We start from the raw sequence: 13,291 nt of genomic DNA, 5'->3' as shown, positions 1-13,291 counted from the left end.
TGTCTCAGGCAAGCCATTCGGTTTACCATCCATCTTCCCTGCTCCTCTGACCTCATTTGCTGATACACTAGTATAATCTGTCTTACAACCCAACATAAATTCACTACATAAGTAATTTCCCCCCAAAGCTATTTTCCCAAGAACCATGTGCAGTAAATTGCTTATTTCTTCCTTTTCCCAGTGTAGACCAGGGGTCACCAGGCCTCGTACGATTTCACTTCCTTCAAGGCAAACACGATTGCTTTTCCTGGGAATCCTTTAATGTCACCTTTGGCTGGCACTGCTATCCAGTGTATCAGGGCCAACCATTTATCTTAGAACAGGAGGGGACAGCACAGGGGTGATGCCCCCAAATTCTCAATGATGTGAGATGAGAACTTCATGTAGATGCAAGAGGACAAGAAACCAGCTATACTCACTTAGAACAAGAGGATGTAGTTCATGATGCTAGCCCACTGAGTCCTCTCCCAGGCAATGTGTACATCTAATTTGGGATGTATGTGCAGTATAGTATTCTATATTTACCCTATGGTGTTTTCACTAAGTATGAATGATTGAAAAAAAGAACTGTGTCAAGGATTCATTTAGATGTCCATTAGCATATTTAATTTTGACAGAAATATTATGTTAAATAGACTCTGATTCTACTCTTGTCACCAAAGAAATTAAGATAGAGAGATGTTAAAGGTCCTGCACAAAGTCACATGCCTATTAAGTTGCAAGTAGTACACTTGCATGCTCTTAGGCTGGCATGGAAGCCTTTAGTTTTATCCATTCTACTGCCTATCATCCGTCTGTGCCCTGTGATAAACATCACTAATTAATGGTGGTTGGTGCTATTACCAAGCCAATAGCTGGGGAGAAATTCCTCACTTCTCCAATATTTCCCTCAGGGTCTAAACTCGGTTTTCTTTTCACCTGAATCTCTCCCCAACCAACATTTGCGCCTCTATCCCATGGAGCACACAAGTAGATTCTCATGGATCCAAGCCTTCATACTGTAGTAAAAAAAAAAATCACTATCCTCACCAATTTGATTTCAGTTGGATCTGATTAACTCACATCAGCCAAGCATTATCTGATTCTCTTGTGGTTGTCTTTACCTCTGCATTCATAAGCATGGTGACTACTATTGCGATCTTATGAGAAATACTTGTCAGGCAATTTGCAAGGCCAGGACACTTAGAGGAGCTGTCAACATTTATAGTTAAAGAAAAATCTGAATTCCATCCAAAAGCTATATGACAATTTTATCATCTTCTATTTACTAATTATGTTAATAATATACTACTTCAAAAATATGAACCTGAACTCAATTACTTGTGGCTGACTTACCAGATGAGGCAAGTTGTAGACATTGAAGAGATTCTTATGCCCAATGGTTGAATATGCTTTAATATGTTGGGGATTTTTCCACTTGCTTTATTCCCCCTTGTCTTTCTTCTTCTTTCTTCCTGCCTTCCTTTGTGTCTTTGATGGAAGTCATATTCCAGCCTTTCCTGAAATATACAAATATGATATATCAGGAAAGAGCATGACATTCAAATGGCTCCAAGTTTGGCTCACAGTTGATTTGAGTACCAACAATGGCTACAGGCTCCTATACCTGGGAGTTTTTGTTTCATTTTGTTTTGTTTTGTTTTTCAAAAACAAACACATTGGCCATGACTGGAACTTATAGAATGAGACTCTTCTGGAAGTAGGGCCCAGAAATCTACAGTTTAAAAAGCATTGAAATAATTTCTGTTAAACACTACAGTATAAGAACCCACCACCTAAAAGATTCCTTATCCATTAAATAAATGCAATGGTATTTGCTTCACAGAGTTTCTTTGACGATTAAATAAGAAGATACAATTAAAGCAAATAGCAAAGTGCCCAGCCCATAAAATATAGAAAACTAGTCATTTTAGTAGCACTTATTGCCAGTAAGCTGGTAATAAATGGAGATATTAAAGGCATAGTCCATAGAGCTATTGGAACTCCCAATACATTATATACACAAATAAATATTAGCTCACATCTCCAAGCCCCAAACCTGTTTCATACCTCTAATGTTCCACATAGATGCCCAGAGAGCAGTTATAAGTTAGTGTTTCTTCCCTGAGGTCCTTTTTTTCTCTTGCCTCTCAGCCCGTTATGTCTACCAGCTTTTATTGGTTAGGTCAAGACCCAAATCTTCTCCATGTGTGCCTAGTTATTTTAGTTTTGCAAAACATAATCACTAAGCAAGGAAATGTCTAGCCGTAAGTGCAAACAGCTTAGGCAACAGTATACCAGAGAAGAAAATATAAAACTCATCTGAAAAATATTCCATAGCATTCTGAGGAGCACGAAATACAGGGAGACAAAGAGTTGAGAGGTACTCAGATGAAAAGGTCATACACTTTGACCAAGCTGACAAGTCATCAACGAATACTAAAAAGTAAATATTAAATAGTTCTCAAATCCTTTTGTGTCTTAGCAATCTTTGTAAGATATTCATAATTTACATGTCATGAAATTGTCACAAGGACCCAGGAAAAGAGAATTGCTCTATATTCTTTATAGGAAAAGAGACACTGAATAAATGAGTAAATAAATAAATGTCAACTATTGATATAAGAAAAGAAAGGAGAGAGGAGACAACCTTTAACCATGCCAAACATCAAGCCAAGAATTGAACTTAGATGCACTTGTGTGTTCTCTATGGAACATAATTTTCTTCTGAGCCATTCTGTTCTTACTCTGATCAGATCTTTTAAGACTGAACTTAACATTTCATCCCCTAGTCTCTTTAGTAGGAGTCCTTCCTTCCTCTGAATATGCAAAGGTTCTCTCTGTGTATTCACAGTATTCCTCCTGTAGCAAGTATTTATGGAGTGCCAAGTTCAAGCTAGGCCCTTTTTTGACAGTAAAACTGCATAGAATTGACATTCTGGTTCAAAATGTAGGTAGTAAACATGTAGGAAAGTACATAGCAACATAGACATTCTTGGGGCGTGGTGCATGCTATGAAAGGCAGGAAGAATTGGGTAGGAAGAAGCATCATGCAGATGCACTTCTGTCTTGGGAGTCAGGTTGCACTCTCTCTCCATATATCTCTCTCTATATATCTGTATCTTTGTGCTTATTTTGGATATAGTATATAACTAATTTTATAATACAGATTTTATGCTTTATGTATTATATATATTTATTATTTAGGCTCATAAATCCAAAGCTATGTAGGTCCACAAAGTTAGACTGTAGGCTGGAAAGCTAAAGAAATCAATAACTGTTCTCTCCAAGAACCTTAGAATTAAGAGGGACTAGCAATGGAATCTAGTTAAAAGTTAAAGGCCTGAATACTTCCTCTGAGGGCTGCTGGTGTGAATCCACATGGAAGGCCTGAAAGGGCTGGAGTCTGGTATCTATCAGTATTTGCAGCAGTGGTAGATACATATAGCTTCTCATAAAGAATTGAGCCTGGCATACAGGAAGAGGCTGGCTTCCTCCTTGGGTGCTTTATGCCCATCCAAATCCCAGTTTATTGGATGATGCCGTGCACATTTGGTTTGAATCTTCTCCTCTCATTTTGACAACCATGCCAATCATCCCTAGAAATGACTTCACACAGTGAGAAGTGTATTTGTGCACTTCTAGGTGACTCTCCATCCAGTCAGGTTGATCCTCAAAATGAACCATCACAGCACAATGTGGGAATAATGATGAAGCCAGGAACTTTTCATTAAGCAGTGCAATCAGGATCCATGACAAACTCTTTGAGGAAGGACACTCTGTTCTAAATTTGAACAACACTACACAGCATATGGTGAAGAGAATGGACTAAAGGACCAAAGTACTGGGGCTATCCCTGGTACTTCTAAAAGAAGTTCAGACAAGCAGCTTCATTTAGGGGGATGAGAAAGGAAGAAATAGAGATGACTTTGACACATGCTTTAGAGTTCACATAAGTAGCATCTGGCCATGGACAATGACATGAGAGAAAGAAAGGAGGAAACCAAAGTGTTTTTGTCTGAAGCTAACATGGATACATAGAATATCTTAAACCCCAGTGAGGAAAGTTTGGGAAGAAATAAGACTATGACTAGTGAAAGAAATCTATCATTCCACTATACTACTTATCTGATCTTTTATTTTTTTGCCAGTCCTGGGCTTGGCCTCAGGGCCTGAGCACTGTCCTTGGACTTTCTCAAGGCTAGAGCTCAACCACTTGAGCCTCAGCACCACTTCTGGCTTTTTTCTATGTATGTGGTACCTAGGAATCGAACCCGGGTCTTCGTGCATGGTAGGCAAGCACTTTACCACTAGGTCAAACTCCTGGCTCCTGCTTATCCGATATTGTTTACTATTTCAGCTAGATAAGTGTATTATTTTATGTTTTCATACCTCTCTGAAGGTAGCAGCTAGATTCTTCTTATGTATTATTTGTCCATCCACCCAAATGATTCTATTGGTCCCTGGACCATAGGAAGGGTTCAAGAAATTCATAGCATTTGGTTGATTCAGTAAATAAATCCAAAGACCATTTAGCCCTATGTTTGGAAAGTGATAGATTCTTAAGAAATGTTAACTATTGTTATTCTACAATTACAAAATGTCTCTTGCAAACTGACCCCAAAGCATCCATAGAGATTAAATGCAAGACACATTATTGTGTAGCTAAATCCCTGGGTCCTGACACATTTACTGTTTAACAAAACACTGAATCTCCTAATTAAAAAATAATAAGTCCGCCTATTATGGTGACACAAGCGTGACTGGGCAGTTGCATGCACTGCAGCTGTTACCCTGCTCTGCACGCTTTGCCCTTCGAGCTTTCAATTAAAAGCAGTGCTGAACTCACTCCTCACGCCATATGCAGCTCTTGAAAGCCTTTTCTTCTTCCTTTGTGAAATGTTAAATGAAAGATGGAGTGGAGAAGAATGTGTGAGACACATAGACACACCAAATGTTCAGTGGCCAGGAGTTTGAAAACCTTCATTTCCATCTCCCCATCCATTCTACCTTCTGATGTGCTGTGTAACCTTGAACTACTTACCCAAAATTTTGGCAAATTCAGTGAGAATCTTTTTTTAAGTGCACAGTTTAGGATTAATCCATCTGGCTGCGTTTGGATTTAGAATACTTAACAGAATCCCCAAATATACTGTGCTGAGTGTAATTTTCATGTTAATACCAATAAAAGAGCAAAAAATGAGCTATGGTAAGTTAATAAACTTAACTCTCGCCTCACTAGACACATGTCATTCTTTTCTGAGAAATGTAGGAAGTGCCTAAGTTAATGATTTCTCAGGAAAGTGTGCTAATGGAATATTTCTGTACTTTAGAAAGCTCTGTAACTAAGTAAATGGGCCATGGAGTCAGGGTTTCACAGATTCTGGGACATTCTATGGAAAGTGCTCTTTTCCACAGCTTACCCCAAAATCTAAAGATTCACTTGTAGCCATTTAAGGCTCTACAGTGCAACAATTGTATGCCTTCTACAACTTCCATTGGGAAACTTCATGCATAAATGTGATTACTGCTAGACACTCATGCCTATAATCTCAGCTACTCAGGAAGCAGAGACTTGAGGATCACAGTTCAAAATCAGTTTGGTCAGAAAAGTCTATTAGAGTCTATCTCCAATCAACCAGTAAAATGCTGGAGTGGAAACCTAACTCAATGACAGATCACCAGCTGTGAGCAACAAAGCTGAGCTCAAACTCCCTGACTTGAAACCCTAACACTGGCCCTATTTTAAGAAAAAAAGGAAGAAAGAAAGAAAGAAAGAAAGAAAGAAAGAAAGAAAGAAAGAAAGAAAGAAGAGAAGAGAAGAGAAGAGAAGAGAAAAAAGAAAAGTGATGATTTGTTTTCTATGGTTCTATCATTGACTCAGTCATATGGGAGATCAGTAAGATCGTGGCAAATTTCTGATTTGATTCCTCATCCTGTCTCTTGCATTCAGTTAAGTACTTGCTACGTGGAGAGCTCCAATACACCACTGTGTTTGTAAATGAGGATGATAATTGGGGATGGACATGTGTGAGTCAAAATCCACTCTATACATAAGCATACACTTTCAGTATCCTGTTGTGAGGAAGTCAGATGACAAATGTAAATCACAAGTACAAAGCTTGTCATATTGTTAGCAATGCATTTAAATCATGGGTATCAATTGTAATCCAGTAGTAAAACAGACCAAGGTTCAAGAATAAGTAGTGTGAGAGAATAGGGACTAATTTGGAGTTACAGAAATAGAGAAATTGGTGATCTGAACAGATATTTAAGTAGGTAGTGAATCAGGAATTTATCTGGCGCTAAAAGAAGTGGGGTGTCCATTTTGGAATTGTATCTCAGTATTTTCTAATACTTTATTTTTTCATATATTTTTATTGTAATTAACAGAAGTGTTACATGATATTTGCCAGATAGATGGTGCATTAATTCCCATTCATTGATACCCTTTCACATGTCTTGGTTTTCTAATACTTTAATTGCCATTTCTACTTTATTACTCAAAATGGGTATGTTTAGTTGGTTTAGATCCTCTAGGTTTTCCTTGGTTGAGATTTGTGTTGAGTTCCAGCTTTATAACATTTCAATCTGAGAGACTTCAGGGGATAATTTCAGAGCTTCTGAATTTGCACAAATTAGTTTTGTACCTATTTTAGAGAATGTTCCATGTGCTGCTGAATAGAATGGATACTCTGGTGTGCTGGGTGGAAGTTTGTAGATGTCTGTTAGGCCTAGTTGGTCTATGAAATTGTTTAGTTTTAAGGTTTCTCTGTTGAGATTTTGTCTTGTTGATCTGTCCAGAGGTGACAGTGATGTGTTAAAGTCACCAACAATCACTGTTTTGTAATCGATGTGTGTTTTTATTATAAGTAAGGTTTGTTTGATAAAGTTGGGGGCTCTGGAGTTTGGTGTATAGATATTTAGAATGGTTTATAGCCTACTGAAGAAGAGATACCTTAATTAATATATAACATCCTTCTTTGTTTCTTCTCAATAATTTTAGTTTGAAATCTATTTTATTAGACATAACAATGGCAAATTCAGCCTGTGTATGGGGGTCATTTGCTTGAAAGATTTTTATTCCAGCCTTTCACTTTCAGAAATTTTTTTGAGCAAAATGTGTATCTTGAAGAGTGCAGAAAGATGGACCTCATTTTTTGATCCAGCTAACTAGTTGATGTCCTTTAATTGGAGAGTTAAGTCCATTAGAATTGAGGGTTAGGATTGTGAGGTATTTGTTAGTTCCTGCCATTTTTATCTTCATTTTTAAAAATTATTTACTTTGTCTTGTCCAAATAATCTTTGAAATACATTCAGATACTTGAATCTTTTCAAGAAGCCTCTCAGTATCAAATGTTGATTCTTAGTTTGTTGGATCAGTTATTAACAACCCCCCCAAAAATCTCACAGGATGAATTTTTCTCCCATTAGTAATAGTTTCAAAATTTCTGATATCCATCATGAAGCACTCACAGATCTTGAAGTGGGAGTAAGTTAGAAGTTGAACCACCCTTTAGGAAGCGCATTCCTAGATATCAAAAAGAGAGCCTGAGCTTTGTCTTTTACAAGATCATACTAGTATTCCAAATATTGTGTTATGAACTGCCATGCATGCCAGGGATAATTAACATGTGACTATGACAAAAGGACAAGATATGAAAGGAATTAGTAAAGTAGAATTGGCAGGACTTGAGCTGATGGTATAGAAGGCAAAAGAAAGACACACACACATTGAAAATAACATTAGAGCTTTGAGCCCAGAAAGGGGATAATTTGATTTCTCAGTTAATTTTCTCCTGGGGAATACACTTAGGGTGTCTTCAGGGGTATCAATTGGATGATGGCAGGAATGTGGTTTGCCAGGAAACCTAAATCCTGCGTTGGCCCAACCAAGCTTTACTATCTTGTGGTTCCTGGAATAAATAGAAGTGTGGAGAAGCATGACAGAACAAAGCAAGCCTTTGATGTCATCTGGCCCAAAGCATAGCTTAGAAAGCCAGCCAAGACCACACAGATAGCTCAGTATTCCCATACTGCTAGTTAAGATTAGAAATTAAGCAAATGCTAAACCTTTTCTCTCTTCCAGCAGGATGCAAACAGTAGTATGCCAGAGAGACAGACAAACACAGAAACAGAGAAGCAGACATCACAAAATTTCACATCTACTTGTGTTCAAGAAAAAAATAGCAAGTAAAAGAGAATAAGTGTTGATCTCAGTCCAGGCTTTCTTTTATACTGGAATCATTTGATTCAGCCTTGAGCCACATACGTGGAAGAGATTGAGACAGGGGAGAAAGAGATTGAGGGAAAGAGGAATAGTTAAAAACATCACCACTTAAAAAAAATCACCACTTATACTTGGAAATATCTACCCACGACAATTATGACCCATTTTAATGTCCCAAGTATGTCTTCCGTAGGAGTTGTGAAGAAAGGAAGAATCAAGAGAGAAGAGAGCATTCTCAAACTACCACACAGAGTAGCGTTTCTAATCTCCTAAACACAGAGATACAAAGAATAATGAGACTCCATGCCTTCAATAAGGCCAACTTCATAGATGATAGTTTCATAGCAGAGGCACCAATAACACGGCGTGTGAACATTCCACAAGGCATGTTCCTGGATGGGCCACTGTAGACTTCACATTTGAGTTGCATCTTGAAGAATCTATTAGGATCTTCAAAGTGCAAATGGCATACAATGGCAAAACAGAAGGGAAAATAGAGAGATATTTGAGGATACATGATTATAAAACTCAAAGAGGATCTAGAATGGAACCTGGCTTGAAGTCCATAAGTTATGGGAAGCCGGTGAAGATGTAGGGCTAAAAGTTAATTCAGAGAAATTACCTTCTTAATTTATAGGGGGAAAATAGATAGATAGATAGATAGATAGATAGATAGATAGATAGATAGATAGATGACTTTCAGAAATACTGAAGGCAGTAGGAACTAGATTTTATTGTCCAGGCGTAAGCTTTCTTGAGATGGTCTATACGATGATACCCACGGCTACTAAAGTGACATTGCAGTTGATTGGTCAAATTTGGAGAGCTGAATTCCAACTGAAAGACAGAACAGGGTCATGGTTCTTTCTTGAGCCTTTCCACATGAGCTGGCATGGGAAGGCCTTGTGTGGCCAAGAGAGATGATGAATTCTGTGCGTCTGTATGGAGCCCTGTGACTTCATTGGCTAAGCTCTGGAGGTCAGTTGCAGAGTGAGTGGTGAAGAGGCTCTCAGAGCTACGTGAATGAAGTCTTCTGAATCTGCCACATTGTTTTAACCTGATCCTCAGAGCACAGAAAATCAGAATGTTCTCTACCTGTCTCACAGAGAACTCAGTGAAACACAGAGAGAGAACAATGAAAAAATAAGTAGGAAGGATCCATATGCTTGTGCATTCAAAGTAAATGTCCTTGAAATGTATGTTTATCTCCTGTTTTCTTCTGCTCTGCTTCTTCAGAAGGAAACACTTCAAAGTGTTATTTAACCGAATAACAAAAAATTTGGGTGCAGAAAATAATAAGGAAGAAAAGGAGGGCAGATCAGAATGGCACTTTGTATTTTGAAAATTGTTTTTACACATTTTTCCATACTTACAACATACGATACTTTTATTTTACACTGAGGATAACTAAAATCCAGAGAAGTTCAGCACTTAGCTAAGAATTCACAGCTATTAAGTGACAGATCTAGAATTCTAAATCCCAGTCATTTTTCCACTCACCTAATATAAGATATATTTTTGTTCACTATTAAGTATACAGAGGTTAAGAGAAAAAAAAAGAAAGAAAGAAAGAAAAGGTAGCTCCAACTTACCAAGAGCTCCCAGGCAGCTGGAGACCATGGGAAAGCTCATTACTATGCATAATGCATGAATCTCATGTTTATTAACCACAGATCTTCATCCCACCTGGTAAATATTAAATACTCAACAGATATAACTGAATGTGCTAATATGCAAAGAATCTCATGAAAACAGTATTCTAAGGAAGGCCTGATAAAGGTGTGGCTTGCTATAACCTCTCCTTTGCCCTCTGTAACATCTCACTCCTTTTCACTCTTGTGCCCAAGGTTTAATTCTGATTTCTAGTGCTCCAAATTAATAGCGTTTTAAATTCTTTGAAGAGGAGGACTCTCTTTCTCCCACTCCATTTGTCCTACAGCTCTGAACAACTCACCTGGGCAGGTGACAACACTGAAACAAAATCAATTCATCCCCTCAGGCTTAGCTAGTCACCAGGACCTGAACTCTTTCTTGTCTGCTGTGTTATTCAGCTTCTCGACTCTGCTGCATGCCACCACCCATTTCTTGAGGGATGGTAGGATTTGCTCTGGTGTTTTCTTCTGTAGGACAGAAGCTAAGGATACAGTCAGAAATGTTAGTTGTGTTTTATGTCCTTTATCAGATTAACCTTGCAAAAGTGACTGAACATTTTTCTAGCTCAGTTTCATCTGTAAAATGCAAATGTTCCCACAAGTTTATTACTTGGTTATTGAAAGGAACAGATGGAATAGGTTGAAAACTCTCATGGCCCACATCTGGAATAGAACAAGATTTTTGTAACTGGGGACATTACAGCCATTTTCGTTAGGTGTCTTCCTGTCTTAGCGATTCTCACCTTTGCTGACTAAATGCCACAAAAATAAATTAGTTAGGATGGGCATCCTTTCTCTCCTGGAAATAGCCCTGGGATCAGATCATAATAGCCACCCACCCTCTCGCTTCTCTCTCTTCTCTTTCTATCTCCCTATTCTCTCCCTTGTGGTTCAGGCTCTATTATCTAACAGTTAGGTCCTTTGTGTTTTTCCATCACTCCAGGACTATATTAGTGCTTGAGAGTTCCTCATTCAGAAATTAAAATTAGTGCCTTCAAGATTTTCTGCAAATTAAGTAGCCACCTTTCTTTTAAATTTTAAAGGTGTCCTCCTTAAACAGCATGCACATTATGGGCTGGTGGTTGGTAGCACAGGCCCTCGGAGATGCAGATATGAGGATCATATTATAAGGCCTGCCCAGAACCAAAAATAAGATTTTAACTGTAAAACAAACTAAAGCAAACACATTAAAGTGTTGTACAAATGGTAGAGCATTGGATCCTCAAGTACAAGGCCTTGAACTCAGACTCCAGTATCAACAACCAAAAAATGTACATGTGAGAAGTGTCCTTCCCTTTCTTCCAATTCTTCCTCCTCCCCCTCCTCCTCCCCCTCCCCCTCCTCCTCCCCCTCCCCCTCCTCCTCCCCCCCTCCTCCTCCCCCTCCTCCTCTTCCTCCTCCTTCTCCTTTGTCTTCTTCTTCATCTTCTTCTTCTTTCTGTTCTGTCTCATTATTGTAAGCAAATTTCTCTGGGCTTGGACTCTTTTAAAATATATCTGTCACCACTAAACTTTATTAGGTAACTATTTCATATCAGGAATTAGTGATCAAAGCTGATATAAAAGTCATCTCCAGCCCTCTACTAGAAGAAATACATATGTACTTACTCTAGGGTAGAATTTCACTTCATTTCCTACTTTATTTTGTGTTGCTCGAAAAGAAAACAAAACATTACAAATAAGAAATGGAAATGGACTTTGAATCACTAGCTTTAAGTTGGCCAGACCTGTATTTAAATTCTTATTCTAAACATTTTTGGGGATATTTGGGCGGAAAATAGTATTTGGATCTTCTATTTTCATATCCATAACATAAAATAGTATACAACTCACAGTACTGTTTTGAATATTAAGTGAGATACTGCAGTTAAAAGATTTAGGACAAGTATGTAGAGGTTAGCCATATAGTTCCTATCATAACCGTGAATGTGCAAATACTAACTGAAAACTAGGGAAGTTAATGATAGACTTACATGGCAAATGCTTTATCTCATGGGAACCTTGAGATTCAAAGATTTAAGGTTCTTTGGAATACTGTGACGAGGGCTCTGCTGTAGGGGGAAACCTTTGCAAGGCAGACAGGAGAATGAGTTTCTAGAAGACCTCAGGACAGAAATGATGATAAATACCAATCCATCTCAATTGCCCAGGAAGACACCTGGCACAGCATTGCTGCTACACTAATTGGGTTTCCATCTAACCCTTGGGAGCAGAAATGGATTTGAAAAGAAACCTACTTTCTATTTTCTCACATATCTAAACCTGCCCCTCCTGGGCAAACTCACTGGGTATTAGTGAAGTTGGCATCTGTCGTTTCCAGAAAAGCTCTGGGTTATGTCTATACATTGCAAAAACATCCTTTTAAAAAAGCATAGACTGTTGAAATCTGAGTAAAACTTGATTGTGCACACATGCACACTGTTAAAAACAGCTTTTACAGAAGTGTAATCAAAATAGAGAGAATACATTTCCCTGACAGGTAATCATGTTGAAAGTTCTTTTCCTATGTTAATATCCCATCCATATACCCCTTTTGATAAAAATGATCTTCCAATCTCTTAACATTCTTTTAACTTTGTTCACTTATTACTGAGTTTGAAGGTTATACATGTGCTAGTGTGTGTGTTACACATGTGATATATATGAGTAATCACTAGACATTTATAAAACATTGAATATTATACATATTTTCATTGTTTTACTTTCTCTTTTCCTTTTTCTAGGAGTCTATAAAAGAGAAATTATTAACCTTAACTCACAGCACTTGATCAAGTTTCTTTCCATTTGTAGACTGTTTTTGATGATTAAAGAACTCTTTATCAACCCAAGATCATAGACTTTCTCTTTTTTTATCTTCCTAAAAGTTTTATATTTTATTTCTGGCATTTATATTTATGAGCCATTTTGTTAATCTTTTCATGATGCAAGGAATAGGCAAATTTTTTTGCATCTGACAAAAAATGGTATGCAATCATCATTTGCTGAAAATCCTATGCTATCTTTAAATCACCTATTCAGACTTTGTATAAAAATCTCTTGACCAGAATCAGTTCCTGTATTCTTTACTTTTTGATAATCTACTTGGTGCTCATACCACACTATAATCAATGTATTGTCCTCTGGCTTTATAAGCTTTGTAATCAATCATGAACTCAACAAATAACTCCTATGTTATTTCTCAAAGTTATTTAACTATCCAATTATAGTCAAATATGATCTATTTCCATGTGACTTTTATAAGGATTTCTACATATATATATGTATATATATGTGTATATATATATATATCATTTGATATATCACTTGAATTGGCCTTGTGTTCAATTGTTCATTGTAGATCTATTAGGACAGAATTTACATCTTAATAACTGATCATCAAATTGATAAGAATAATAAAGCTTTGTATGTATTTATCTTCAGTTCTGCCACAT

This window comes from Megascapheus bottae, chromosome 16 (genome assembly GCF_031878675.1).
Source record: "Megascapheus bottae isolate mThoBot1 chromosome 16, mThoBot2.hap1, whole genome shotgun sequence".
NCBI classification, from domain to species: domain Eukaryota; kingdom Metazoa; phylum Chordata; class Mammalia; order Rodentia; family Geomyidae; genus Megascapheus; species Megascapheus bottae.
Note: the sequence above shows the minus strand (reverse complement) of the source record.